The sequence below is a fragment of the Aquarana catesbeiana genome, linkage group LG04 (genome assembly GCF_042186555.1).
Source record: "Aquarana catesbeiana isolate 2022-GZ linkage group LG04, ASM4218655v1, whole genome shotgun sequence".
NCBI lineage: Eukaryota > Metazoa > Chordata > Amphibia > Anura > Ranidae > Aquarana > Aquarana catesbeiana.
In genome coordinates, this window is record NC_133327.1 from 55,962,716 (window position 1) to 55,978,125 (window position 15,410).

General features: G+C 44.7%; 1 non-coding gene across 1 annotated transcript; it reads right to left on the reverse strand.

The window, feature by feature from the left end:
* Positions 1 to 2,795: 2,795 nt before the first annotated feature.
* LOC141141863 (U2 spliceosomal RNA) lies at positions 2,796 to 2,986 on the reverse strand. The gene has a single exon (XR_012244263.1). It is a non-coding gene; the product is annotated as a U2 spliceosomal RNA (small nuclear RNA).
* Positions 2,987 to 15,410: the final 12,424 nt, after the last annotated feature.

Here is a 15,410-nt window from a genome sequence, read left to right on the forward strand (position 1 = left end):
GGCTTGTTGCTCTTGGGGGGCAATTCTATTTTTTCCTGTCACTTTTTGAGCAGGGGTGATTGAATCTTCTTCTTGAAATTCTTCCTCCACTTGCTTTGCCCAACTGTTATTCTCTTCCTCCTGCATTTTAACAATTTCCTCCAGCATCCCTGACAGATCAGGGGTTAGCACACTTGACATCGGGTCTGCAGTGTCATCATCAGAGGACAGATGCAGGTCTTGTACAATGACAGATTTATGCACTAGTGTGGTATGTGACGGGTCCTCTTTTTTAACTTTGGTTGCTTTTTTATTTTGTCTTTTTTGAGCTCTTGTTAAAACTACTGTAAATGTGGTTTCACTTTCTTTATTATATTCTAATGTAGTCTGTGCTTGCTTAGACTGGGCTTTTAATTTGGAGGCTTGTTGAAACTGTGATTCGAACTTGTGAAGCTCTGTGTCATTAGCCTTATTTGACTGCATTGACACAGAGCCGTCTGACACATCACTTTTATGTTCCCTCCTCCTGGCTTGTGATTCTCTTCTATCTAGTGGAGGTAAGGAAGCTCCACTGGTATTCTGGGTAATGTAGACTTCATTTGCATAGACCGCCCCTCTCTCCACAGCAGTGCTGGATCTGGGACGGCTAATGGGCGTGGTTTCACACTCTCCTCTGATCGTAGCTAGACCCTCCCCCCGGCTCCTATCTCCGTGCACTGCAGCTGTGCTGGTGGAGGAAGGGGGGTCAGATTCTGTGTACCTGTCAGAGGGGGATTCCTGAGACACAGGCAGAGCAGACATGGCGGCCATTTTAGGAGCTGAAAGCATGGTGCTGGGGGAAGATGTGGATGAAGGGTCCGCTGCCCTAGCTAGAATATCGGCAATCTCCCGATCCTCCTCATCTTCATCCTCATCATCCATAGCCTCAATGACAACATCACCCGAGATTAGGCTGCTGTTTAACCCCTTCATGACATCTGCATAGGAACGTTGTGGGGCAGGATATTGTGGACATAAAATGCCTGTATGCTCTTCTTCTCCACATTTTTCACAAAACACTACTTTACATTCACTTTCAATATGCCCTATCTTTTTGCAATTACTACAGGTAGGGTTAGTATTTTGCTTGCGGTAGGTGGCAAAGGGGTTGAAACCCACATTTTGGCAATTCCTGGCAAAATGACCAGATTTCCCACATAGGTCGCACACTCGAGGCACAGGGCATTCTGAAGCCTCGTGCCCTGTCTGTTTGCAATTTGTACAGCACGATCCTGCTTCACAGTTCTCTTTAGTGTGGCCATAGCGATGGCATTGCCTGCAGTATTGTGCTTGGCCAGTGAAGAAAAGAAAGCCTCTCTCTCCTCCAATTGAGAATATGGCTGGTGGCTGCCGCACCCCTCCTATGGCTTCTGGGTCAGTGATGAAGCGAACAAAATAGCGCCATTTGCCGTTATAGACGCCAAAGGCATTCTTCTGTTTGTCCCCGCCCCTAATGGATCCACAGTACCTTCTGAGGAATGTTCTGATCACTTCTTCATTAACAAAGGGGTTGTACATATGGATCGTCAGCATCCTCTCAGCGTGCTGGAAAAGAGGCTCCACCATCAGCTTCGACATAATGGCGTCTTCACTCCTCTTGAGTTTTTAGAAGGCATCCAAGCACCGCCCTTCAGTAGTAAAGGAAACATCATAAATGCCTGGAGTAGGGAAATCCTGAAGGCAAAATATGCTGCTCACCTGTACGCTTCCAATCTTGCGCAGAACATCATTCACTATCTTCTCCAAAGTATACTCCTTCCGAGCAGTGGCATCCACCAAGATGCGGAAAGTATGTCTGACTCCTGGTCTTGACATGATGTAGGAAATAGATCGCCTCTCTGATTCACCCGGGCCCCGATGCGCAGCCTCTAGCACAGATCAGAAGGTCACTTGATCTTAGCCAAAAGGCCGAGAAGCGATAACCCAATTATTCTCTTTTCCGAGCGAGCGGCGGCCTGGCACAAACGAAGAGCTCTCTGAGAGATGCCCATCTACCCTTCCCCCCTGTCTAGACTGGCAGCAGCCACAGACACACAAACTTTTCACACCTACCCGGGCTTGAGGCCTAATCCCTCAACACACCTGTCTAACACCTCCTTAACACACCTGCAGCCCATTCTGACCTTGAAACGGACAATTAGGCAGCCCTGAGCACTAACTGCACACATCCAGGTGCTCCTTGTTGATGGCCGACGAGGAAAAACATTTGCATAGCCCCGCCTCCTGGTAACATGGACAAGGAAGACGAGAGGGGGACCCACTAGAGGGAGACACAGGCTGCGAAAATGAGGGAGGGAAGGAATGCCTGGACTGACTTTTAGCTAGCTGCAACAAGGGGAAAGAGATGGAGCAAAGTCAGGCCTTTTGACATGGCCTGGGCCTCCTGCCTGCTGCCTCTCTAAACTGACCCTGGCATTGAAGGCTTTGCTGTAGGCCTTGGGAGAAAGATAGATAAAACATTAGCTAGCTAGCTGTCTGTCTTGTCAAAATGTGTCTACTTACTGACTTGCTGACTTAATAGGTTTGGCTTCTTGCAACTGCCACTTTACCTGCTGCTTCTTCCTGACCCAAATAATATGGAGCGAGGAGGGAGGGAGAGAGAGAGGCCAAGAAACTGACACGAAGCAAAAACACCAATACACACAGGGGTTAAATGCAAGTTTATTGCAAGAATTAACAGCAGCTTGTGAGCCAAAAAAAAGCAACATTGCAATCAGTGAGCAAGCAAAAGGAAGATTTTTGTTGTTCATTATTCTGTTTTTGGAACCTGCATAAGAGAGGGATGCACCGGTCCTGGAGGTACTGCAATACCAGGTCGATGCGTGGAGTGGACAGAGCAAGCTCTTCTTCCATCTCCCTGTTCTAAAAATCCATTTAATATATGGTCCCCAGATAGGGGACGTATCCGATATTAAACTGATAAGAACAGATTTTTTTTTCCTTTCAGATTCCAGCATACAATAGTCATTCATCAAGAACCAACCAGCGATTCTTTCTAGTACTTCGCTTCAATCATCATACAGGTAAGTATTTTTTTCTTATGAACTCTTTTTCTTCTTTAAAAAACACACATAAAAAATAACACAGGTAAGTAAAACCATACCTCACCTCCCTCCTCCCCCACCCTTCCACCTTCCCCACCTCCAGAACTCATCCACATCCTCCACACCCATCCTCCTCCTATCCACCAGCAACACCACATAAAGTTTAGCCAGGCATAAATTAACACAGTCTTCCTCAGATACAACCCGCCTTCCTCTCACCTCCCAACACCTCAGATCCCATAGCACCTCCCTCAGAATGGCCATAAAAATCCACACCTTCCTTTGGCTATCCATACTTCCCTCCACCAACCCAAAAAACTAGCACACAAAGTCCATATCCTTAACACCCAGAATAATGTCCACTATAGGAGCCAACTTCCTAATTTTCCTTTATTAAAAGTCTTGCAATCAATGAGCATAAAATCACTATAATATACATAAATATATACATATTTACATAAATGAAATTAAATATAGCAAATCTGCGCTCAAACAAAAAATGATTTTACAGCAAAAAACAAAACTCATCATGAACATGTCATTATTGGGGAAAATCTTACTACAACTCACACTATACACCAGACATCAAAACTGTGAGGTCAAGAAACAAACCCGCACCCATTATGCATGCAGCCCTTCTTCAAAAAGAAGATACTAACCAACAAAAGCTAAGGGAGTGAAAGAAACAGAAAAAGAAAAGAGCTCCTCACCCAGAGATGAGCAGTTCACTAAAGGCAGGTCTGATATTCCTCCACGCCCTTTTACAGACCGCCCGAGGCTCCCTGCCCTTCTCAAGACCCCAAATTTTCCCAACCTCACCCAGAATATCGTGCACCACCACCTCAACAGAGAGGACTTTCTTCTGCAGGGTAATCTGGCATCGTGCATTCCATGTGAAGTAACTGACAACTATACTAACTAAAAACAGTGTATCCAAATCAAAATCCCAGCAAGTCGGGAATGCCCCGTACACCCTAGAGCCCTCCCCACCCTTTTATACACCTCTATGTTAAAGGGACACTGCAGCAAAAAGTGGTCTATAGACTCCACTTTACCAACACACTCCGCTCTAGGACAATCCCGATCATCCAAAGGGCGATGCTTCAAGTTCCCTCTGACATAGAGCCTTCCATGGAAAGCAAGCCAGGTTTGGTCCCTAAACTTCAAGGGGATTCTTTCTAAATTGATTAAAGGCCTAAAACAAGATCGAAAAATGCCCACCCATTCCGGCGGGTTCTCTGCTAGCATGTTACCAAGATTGTACTTTAAAAAGAGCAGAGAAAAGAAAACTATTGGGTTGACCATTCCTAGGCCACCCTCCCGCCTAGACAGGTAAGTTACATTGCGTTTGATCAGGTTCAGCCTACTTCCCCATACAGTTGGAAAAAACAGCTGTACACCCTTGCATAGAAAGATGCTGGCAAGATACAGACGACGCTGACATATAAAAAGATTGGGACCAGGTATGTTTTGATCAAGTCAACCCTCTCCCTCAAGGAAAGCTTCCATTTCTTCCAGCTTGCTACTTTGGCATAGGCACACACCAACCTGCTTTCCCAATTTCGATGACCATAGTCACCAGGACCAAATTTGATGCCCAACACTTTAATTTCCTGCTGGGGCTCTGGGAAGGCATCCGGAAGTTCAAAGCTTTCACCCTCCTCACCCATCCAGAAAACTTCAGTCTTTTCATGGTTGACCTTAGAACCAGAAGCCTCCGTGTACTGCTCTATCATAGGGACCACCTCCTGCGCCTCCTCTGTCCCAGAGACAATAACAGACACATCAACGGAATAGTCCACGACCTTCAAAGGTGGCACACCAGCATGATTATGTAGGTATCACATTAATATTACAATTGTAGGTTTATGGTAACAAGGGTTGTTACATAGGCAGGCTAATTCTAGTCAGGACTCGAAAGAATGTAAACATTTACTGAAAACATTATTAGTGAGGGCAGTGTGCAATACATACAAAATAGAATACAATTATATACAGAACTTACAAATTTCCATTACAGTCTCCCCTCTTTTGATCAATATTTTGATCACTAACCATACCTGCTATCACCTTTAACCTGGAACCTCCAACGCTCAAGTGGAGGTAGTCCTGGCCAAAGAGGCAAAAAACTCTATTGTGGAGAAAATAATAGATGAGCAACTTTTTAATTACAAAATTACTTTTCATTGTGAAAAACAAATGATTGATAAGACATATATTTACAGAGTACTGGCTGTACACTCCTGTGGCCAGAATGGCCTTCTAGCTGAATTGTTGGCATGCTGACTTATCAGCATATTTAAACACAGACAATTCTACATAAAATGGAAGACGTACAAAAGACAAAATATGACTTCATGGCTAAACTACTTTTCAAATATATCCCTTACAATTAAAGTAATTGAATCAAAAAGTACCCTAGACTGTGATTGAGGGAAACAAATCAAACAGAGATTTCTTTAATTTAGTCATTTTTGCAGTGTCTGGTGTGGATCCAGGTGCCTTTTCCTTCAAGTTTTGCAAAAACTGTACATGAAATAAATGCTGTATTGAGTCTCCAAACATTTCCTTATATATAAATGTCTCTTAGCAATCCACAAGTCACCTGGCCTTCGTTTTAGATCCTTCCAAACTTTTAGGATCTGGAATTGGGGAGAAAACACATAAATGAGTTTGTCAAAACACCTTAAAAGATCAGCAACGTTCTCTGTGAGATCCGAATGGAGGACTTCAGCTGCTGAGACAAAATATAAGCAAGTGAGTAACACTCCCAAACCAAATCCCATAGGGAGAGAGTCCAACATCCCCCTTAGGGGCTTCATAAAATATAAGAAAACATTCAGGCAAAAGTTTTCTAGTTTCTTACTCTACTTTGTCCGCTACATTGTAGACAGTAGGGGGTGTAAAAATAAAACCTCAAAACTTCTAGTAAGGACTCTCCTATAAAAATGATTTCCTCTGTTACTCCCTGTACTTTCTGGCACTCTGTACTTAAAAACTACTTCTGATAACACTTTTTACTGTGGCCTTTGCAGTAGCATTTGCCACTGGACATCCAAAAAACATGGCCATACAGACAAAATGCATACTTGTAAGATTCTAATTTGGGCATCTGGATATATCTTTTTGTAATCTCTGGAAGGGATGTTCAGCTTTTGGTAACACCTTTGGTAACAGATAAAACAAGAAGTGGTATGTTATAAAAACAACTCTGGAGAACCCTGGCTCTATCCCATGCTCATTTACTAAGGCAGCCATAACTGCTTGTGACTGATGACACGGTCCATGTGTCAAACTGGAGGGAAAAGAGTGGCTGGCAGACATAAATGATCACCTTTTCTAAAGTCCTGTTTCATAAGAAGTTGCCCCCTGTGGACCACTTGTTGTTCTCGTTCTGGGGTCCTTAAAGTTGAATTATTAATCCCAGCTATACTGGGCCAGAACTAGGGTGGAATCTGTGAGTTGCACAGACCCATCAAGTGTCCGGGGCTGTAATGCAGCATCCTTAGTCACCTGGTCTGCTTCCATGTGTGAGTTTTAAAGTTAATATGGCAACCTCAGCAAGAACCTGGAAGGCTGAAAACAGCCAATCAATTAACTTGGCATGCTTGGTTGGTTTACCTGCCGAAGTAAAAACAAACTTCTGACCCTTCAAATGGAACCAAAAGCTCTCGATATCTCGACTATCTATATAAATATACACTTTTTTTTATAGCTCACAGGCTTTGCTAAAACATGGAGCTCTGCTTCTTGAGCTAGGGAAAAAAGGATCCAATGACTTTGAATACAGAGTACCCTTCTGGGTGATAAACTGCATACTCAAATCTACAAAAAATGTAATATCTGGGTCTTCAGGTAGTGTGTCCTGCACTGGGCTCACAGCAGCTTATTCCTACGTTATCAATTTAACACATGTGTCTTCCTTTGTCTCCAGCCTCCTCCAATAGAGGCAATAAGGTGGCTGGATTCAAATGTACGCATTTTTCATTGTTAGATTTGTACATAAACAAACTCATATTTTAAACCTTTCATTAGACAAACATTTAGTTAGCTGTATATTTGCTGCACAGAATGTCGGCCCATAAAAATTAAATGTTTGACCAAAACAATATCTAACTTTGTCTAATAGCACCTTTGCATAAAAGCTGCAGCTCTGATATATCGGGATGAACCCTTCATTACTGGGTCCAGCTTGCATAAAGATATTACAATGGCTTGTTTTCTATCAGTTTCATGTTTCAAAAAGCAACTTTTTCCTGGAAATATTATAATAAATGATAACAATACCCTGCGGTCATGGAGAGATGCCCATAAATCCAAAATATTCTTCTGCTTATACCACGACACTTACAAGGAAAAGGGGCACATCATTTCACAATCCACACATTCTGCTTTGGATTTCAAAAATAAAAATAAATAAAAACAAAAGGACCAGAAAGCATCAAAAACTATAAAACAACTGGCTGCAGGTGGCATCTATCCTAACAGGGTGTGTGGACTTGATGTGATGGGTCTGTTATATTTCAATTTTATTTATTACTACTCTCACATCATGGACCGCACATCAAAACAAAAACAAAACATAATTGTTTTGTCTAAAAAAACTGGAATTGGCATGGTGTCCTTCCAGCTCACTGACCTCTCATCTCAGCCACATTCGTTCATGAGAGCACAAAGGAGGGGGTCACATCTGCGTACATGACACACACAAGCAATAGAACTAAAGGTCCCAGCATTCGCACACATGCACCAATATATCTCTCTTAAATCGCTTACTTTTTCCCATTTGTACACTACGAATGCATATCATTCTCTCACTTTCTTTTAACTCTTTAATATTTCCCTGCCTTAAATTCTGCATTCCTTATTTTGTTCAGATATCCTTTATATCTAGCTTCTATGATCAGACGGGCAGCCAGAGTGCTCATCCCATCTTCCCTCTCTGACAACATATAAAGTATTCTGTTTTTAATTCTCATTTCTCTGTTTCTTGACTTACTAGTGGTAGTGCCTGACTCCAAATTCATCCCACAACTTAACATGAAAATGTCCCTTTCTGTCTAGTGTTAATGTCACCCTTGATCCATCCTGCTCACATAGCTGTTTCTCTAGCTGTTTACTCTAATTCTTAGTCCCTGTGGACCTTGGTAACCCAGTTACCCATTGTGGATCCCTGTCCACTTTAACCATTAATCTAGGGGCTCAGTATAGGCGGAACCACACCTTTGGTTCATATATAGCGCTTCTCTTGTGCTGGGCATTTTTGAGGGTCTCTTACCCTTCATTCCCTTAATTCAATGCCCATAATGACTGGCCAGTCTTCTCTACATGTGCCTATACCCTCTTGCCTCTAAACTACTTTATCTAGCAGATGTACTACATATACCTGTGAACAGCACTATTCTACCCTTTCTTATCTATAACACTCCGATGGACAATAGACAGGGACAACATAACATATAACCACCAATCAATACAGTTCGATTAAGGGGAGTAAAATAGGTACCCTTTGTCCGAAAATGCCTTACCGATCAAGGAAGTCTGATAACTCAAATGTAAGCATAAGGCTTACCTCAGCCGGCTGATTATCAGAAATTCCCGGATCGTTTCAAGCTCCTCGTTTCGGATACTCAGGGCCACCTGGAAACCCCTCCTGGCTGGCTTGCCATGCTGACTCGGTTAAATTGATGATAGGCAACTCCTATCCTCATATTGATTAGTGGTTCCAAATTAATAATAACTACTGCAGTAGGGAACAGACACAAAAGATACGCTCAGCATCTTTCCAAATAACTGTTCTGCTCTATTATGACGCAATTGAAGGTTTTTATGCACATGATTACGTAGGTATCACATTAATATTACAATTGTAGGTTTATGGTAACAAGGGTCGTTACATAGGCAGGCTAATTCTAATCAGAACTCGAAAGAATGTAAACATTTACTGAAAACATTATTAGTGCTGTGTGCACAGTGAGGGCAGTGTGCAATACATACAAAATAGAATACAATTATATACAGAACTTACAAATTTCCATTACACACCTTCTATACCTTTCCCAAAATAAATCCAGACCCTCAGGCTTTACAAAGGACAAATTAAATTCATAACTCCCCACTGGGCAAATCAAAGCAAATATATCCAAGGCTTTAAACCCCATTTCTAAAACCAACTCAGCCACCCTCCCCCTTACTGGTGGGGTCCCCTCCCCCTCCCACTTCAACTGAACCACATTCCTTTTCCTGTACTCACCAACCATCCCACCACCAAACCTCCCCAAATTGTGACTAGTATTTACAAAATTCCCTCCACCCTCCTTGGTGCGACTCCCCAGAACAGACTGCCCACATTTCTCCCAGAAGAAAAAAATGTGTGTGTTTTGAACCATCTGACACATTTCTAGCAGATATCGATTGTACAGATTTGGTCTGAACAATCGATGAGTCTTTTCTCTGCTGAGCAGGGGGAGGAATGTCATTTTTATTTTGACCAGCAGTATTAACCTCTCCACCCACCACATCCATTGCTTTATCAATATTATTGCTGTCATTATTTTCTGTCACATTCATAGTTCCTGCCATGTCCTCACTCACTGCTGTCCCCATACACACACCACCTCCAGGCAGACTCTTCTCCTCAATTAGGGCAAGACTATCAGCTGAGCAGAGTGAAGGTTTTTCTAATAAAGCAACAGGTGAATCATTGCAGGAGACTTCCATGCCTGTCTCTGCTGCACTATGCTGATCCCCTCCCCCACCTGCATCAATCAGCCCAGGTGAAACAGTCTCTCTGGAGCTGGCAGCCATCTTGCTTGTAAAACTACAGGTCTCAGCAAAATCCATGTCCGGGGTGCATAATGCAGATCCATCCACATTACTCTGTTGGTCTGATGACACCTCTGTCAGGGGTTTTCCCTCTATGTCTGAGGGTTTCTCTGTAGCAGAAACTCCAACAGGCAGCTGTTTGCAGAGCTCCTTCCCTTTCTGTTCCTCAGCCAGGACACCATCCACTACAGCCGGGACACCATCCACTACAGCCGGGACACCATCCACCACAGCCGGTGGGGCAGACATGTTGGAAAGAGGCAGTACGGTGCACTGGGATTTCTCCACCAGTGCTGGCTCTGCCGGTCTGTAACCCCTCTGCTCATCCTCTGGGACTTCTGATGGTTCATCAACAGACCTGTCTGCCCTTAGGGGTGACTCAATCTGCTGGATGAACTTTAGGGTGCCATGTTCACGCTCAACCCCCTGACTGGTTGCCGCTGGCGATTCCCCAGCCTGACATAAGGGGAGAGGTGCAGAGGCAGATGAAGCCGGGTTGTCTGTTACCTGCGGCTGCTGGTCCACAGAACTCACTGATGTCTGGCTGATAAATCTCCTCTCATTGTGAAACTTTTCTGCAAAAGCTCCACTTCTGTCTTTCAATTGCTCAAGAAATAAAGATTGTTTCTTTACCTTCTCCTCCAGCTGCTGTAACTCTGGCTTCATGGCCAAACGATTCTTACTCCAGGCCTGGAAATACTTGGCCCTGAAGTTTGTATGTTCAGCTTTTAAAGATTTAAGTTTCTCCTCAGCTCTTCCAATTGCTCGGAAGCGATCAATGATCTTCTGTCTGTTGACATCCACATTCTCACCAGGGCCTGGACCCACAGTCAGATCCTCCACCTTCTCCTCACTAGGCCCCGTATCATCAGGGGAATCCCTCCCAGGGCCTCCCCCAGGATCAGGCATTATTCCTGGGCCAAGCTAGCAGGCAAGGCCCAGGCTTGAAAAAAGGCTGGTTCTCACAGAGAGCTCTTTGGGTGAGTCAACTTCCTCCTAACCCCATGAACAAATAGACAATCAAAAAGTGCATGCTCAACCGTCTCCAAACCACCACATCCCACTCTTAGGGCCAGAGATCTGTCTAGAGTGGAGGTATGCCTAAGGAAGGTCCTAGTCAAAAGACACCTTTGGAAGGCCATCCAAGCAATCTCTTTCTGTTTATTCATGACTCCATCGATAGAAAACTTCTTCCAGCATATCTCAGGTAATCTGGACCCAAGTCCTCTAATATTAGTCACCACATTATCCTTATTCAGCCACCTCTTTAATCCAGTCTTTCCAACTGCTGCAGCCCCCAATTCCCTCAATCCACGCTCCCTATGGAACTGTTCCAATCGGGAATAGAAAGAAGGGGGAACCAAAGCTACAGGCTTCGACAAATCCCTTCCGCACCAGCCCCATTTTTCCAAGGACCAACCAGCCAAATACCGCATTAGACATGCTACTTTCCCGCCATTTGAGAAGGTTTTATAATGGCCTAGCCAATAATGCATGCTGAGGAAGGTAGGGACATCCGGAAATCCATACCCCCCAATTCTATCTTCTTGATAACCACAGCTCGAGCAACTCTCAATTCTTGCGCCCCAAAAGAAAACAAAAAAATTACGTGTCACTTTCTGGACCCATCTGACACCAGGCGGAAAGATCAAGCTGAAGTACAAGAATAGTGGCAACACTACTGCTTTGACGATTAATGTTTTGCCAGTCGACGCCAGACGTCTCGAGCTCCAAAAGTCCAACTTTTTAGAAATTTTTTCCCATTACCTTTTCGGCATTGACTTGGTTTGACAGATCTCTTTCAAAGTGTGTTCCCAGTATAACAATTTCTTCTGTCACTTTAACCGTGACATTCTTCAATTTGCACGTACTGCTCATTACACATACTTGACTTTTATTCCAGTTGACGTTTAGACCAGATACACTGCTAAGTAAGCTCAACTGCAACTCCGCTCTTTTCACGTCTGCTTCTGATGTACAGGTAAAAGTCACGTCATCCATATAACAAACGGATTTGATATGTCCGCCATTACTGCCAGGGATAAACATTCCTCTCAGCCTCTTATCCCTCTATTTGTGCGATGGCTCTATCGCACAAATAAAGAGGATAGGTGAGAGGGGACACCTCTGCCTAACCCCTGAGAGAACCGGAAAGAAAACAGACAGGTTCCCATTAACTAAGACCTGACTCACCACACCATAATATAAGCCCCTTAAAACTTTCAGTATTGGCCCAGGCAAGCCCATTCTCTCCAACACTTTGAATAAAAAGGCATGCGAGACCTTATCATAGGCCTTTTCTAAATCAATCCCCAGCAGAGCCAAAGGTATATTATTGATCTGGGCATAATACGATAAGTCTCTTAACAAGACCAGATTATCCATGATCCTACGCCCAGGGACTGCAGGTCTGCCATTCACCTACCAACTTCCCCACCACCACACTTAATCTACTTGCCAGCAACTTAGCCAACAGTTTGTAGTCCGCGTTAAGCAGTGTAATTGGGTGCCAGTTCTTAATGTCACGTCTTTCTCCCTTTTTGAAAATCAAAACAATTGCCCCCTGCTTCATGGAGCGAGAGATTGTTCCAGTACTAATACAGAACCTCATCAATTCCACTAGATGTTCTTTAAGAATCGCCCAAAACCTCACATACAGCTCTGCAGGGAGCCCATCTCGTCCAGGGGTCTTATTTTTGGACATCTTTTTCAAGACACACTCCACCTCCTTTTCCATCACAGGATCAACCAAACCTGCCGCCTCCTCCTCCCCTAGACACCCTTCCACCACCTCACAATATTCTGTCAGCTCTTCCTCTCGAACCACACTCTTCACACTATAAAGTTCTTTATAAAAAGCCACCACCTCCTCCATCATTCTTTCCCCTTCCACCTCCACTTCTCCCACCAAAATTGATCTCATCACTTTCCTAGTATCCACCACTTTTTTAAAGAAGCGGGAGCACCGTTCCCCCTCCTCCATGTCCTGGATTTTTGCTTCGAAGATGATCTTCTTGCCCTTTCCCTTCAATATAGCCGCTCTCTCAGCCCTAATTTCTTCAAGCTCCTCATCAACCACCAAACCCATCCTCCTGCATTGGTGCAAGAAATGAATCTTTTGCATCAGCCGTTCTTCCACCTCCCTCCTTTCTTTCGCCTTCTGAGCACAAATCTTCTTGAAAAACCCAGCCACTCTTCCATAACCCACCACCAAACTTCACTCCAACCCCCACCTCCACCTTACAGGATATTAGCCTATGATCAGAAAACAAAACAGCATCAGTCGTGTAATCTGTCACCTCACCCCAAAAACTCAGACACAAAGAAAAAATCAATACGGGATGAGACTGTCCCACTGTCAGAAAAATAAGTATGTGAAGGTGTGTTCCCCTGCACCAAAACCGCAGCATCCCTCAACCTAAGATCCGCGACAAGCTCGTTAAGGAACCTTGAGGTAGAATCCACACCACCACCCCCCGCCCCTCTCCGATCATAACTCTTTGTGACACAGTTAAGGTCCCCAGCCACAATGGTAGTCAGCATACTAGGAAGCTGTAATCTATGGGCCTCAAGAAAATCTTTACACTCGCTTCTGTCTGCCGGAGCATAGCAGTTGATCAAACGTATTCTTTCACCAACATACTCCAGACATCTTCCTGGGATCAAGATCTCATGGGACACCACCTGGACATTACCATTTTTAATTAAAATAGCCACTCCTTCTGCCCTTGAGCGACAACAAGGTTCCCATACAGCCGTTCCACCTCTCCACTCCGTAATGCCAGTTGGTCCATCTAGCCCACATTCCTGCAGGCATATAATATCCACACTCATAGCATTCAGATAATCTAGAACCACCGCATTTTTCCATCCTGACCTCATCCCTCTTACATTCAGAGAACAGATGGTTAAAGCCATCACAAATAAAAGGAAAGCCATACAAGCCATCATAACTTTTTTTTTTTAAAGGTCATCATCTGAACCTAACCCATCATCCGCTCTCATTTGTCTCCTTCTCAGGCACGGGGAACTGGCAACCTCATCCCCTGAGGCCCCAGAAAAGGTTATTGCAAGGGGGGGTCTCCGCCTCGCTCCCTGTATCCTCCCCCTCCTCCTGTGCCCGTTTCACTGTAGGCTGTATAACAACCTCCACTGGCAAGATCTCTAGCTGGGCACATTCAAAACTTATCTCACTCCCCGCCTCCACCATCTCTGACTCATCACTGGAAGACATATCACCAAAAAGTCCTATGGGGGAAGTAGGTCTTGATTGGTCGGCAAGCTAACAGCCTGCTCCTCCCCCTTACTAGTTACTTCCACCTCCCCAGGGGGGTCTTGGCACTGTCCATCAGGCATGCTGGTCTCCATCTCTTCCTCTTCATGGGGGGGCCCAGAAGCCACACCCAGATCTTCCACTTGCCCTGTCTTCATGCCCTCCACAGCATTGACCTCTGGAGCAGCGGGGGCTATACCAGCCGTATCAGCCGCCACCACAGCAGATACCCCGGAAAAAACCACCACATCACTACTCCCTGCTGTCTCCTCGGGCTCTGCATCATTGGTCTGAGCCATAGGGGACTTGCCTGCTGGAAACCAAACTTTAGGAGTCCCGCTGGCTCCCTCCCCTCCACTAGCAGACCTCCGCTCTTCCTCCTGACTCTTCCCACCAGCAGCGGCCCAAGCAAAAGTCTTTTTCCATTTTTGGTATTCACCACATTGCTTGGCAAAATGTCCTGCTTTGTGACATATGTCACATGTTCGACTAGCTCCACAATCACTGGCTTTATGGCCTGTTTGTTTGCAGAATCAACATCTCTGCGATAAGTCACAATCTGTACTAACATGACCGTAAGAGAAGCACTTCCGACAATATTTCGGCTGTCCCTGATAATAAAGAAACCCTCTCTCTCCTCCTATGGTAAATGCAGATGGAGGGTGTCACCCCCCAATACATTCTTTGTCCAGTTTAAACCTAGCAAAGAAACGGTATTTCCCTGTCCAGATCTTGAAACGGTTAAGCACTTTTTCCCCTCCTTTCAACACCTCACAATACCCTGCCAAGAATGCCCTTACCATGGCTGGATCTGCGAAGGGATTATACATATGAACAATCACCATTTTCTCATCTTGCATAAAAAGGGATATTACTTCCAAACATTTCATAACCTCCGTCTCCTTCTTCTCTTTTGCTCTTTCGAACGTTTCGAAAGTTACGTCATAAATACCTTGCATAGGAAAGTCTTGCAGACATAATATATCTCTTACCCCAACATTACAGGCATCCATCAGCACATCGACCACCACCGTCTTCAACGAAATCTTGTCCTTGGACTCTGGCTTCACCAGAAAACGTAGCGAGTCCCGAAGACCTCGGTTCACCATTTTGATGGGCACAAAAGCACCAGTCGCCTCCAAGAACCGCGGGTACCCCCACTAGGGGGGCCCCCGGAAAAAACGCCTCACCACCGACCAGTTGTGCCCTGTGGGGCTAAGACCCACAATCGCCCTCTCGTGAACGTCCAG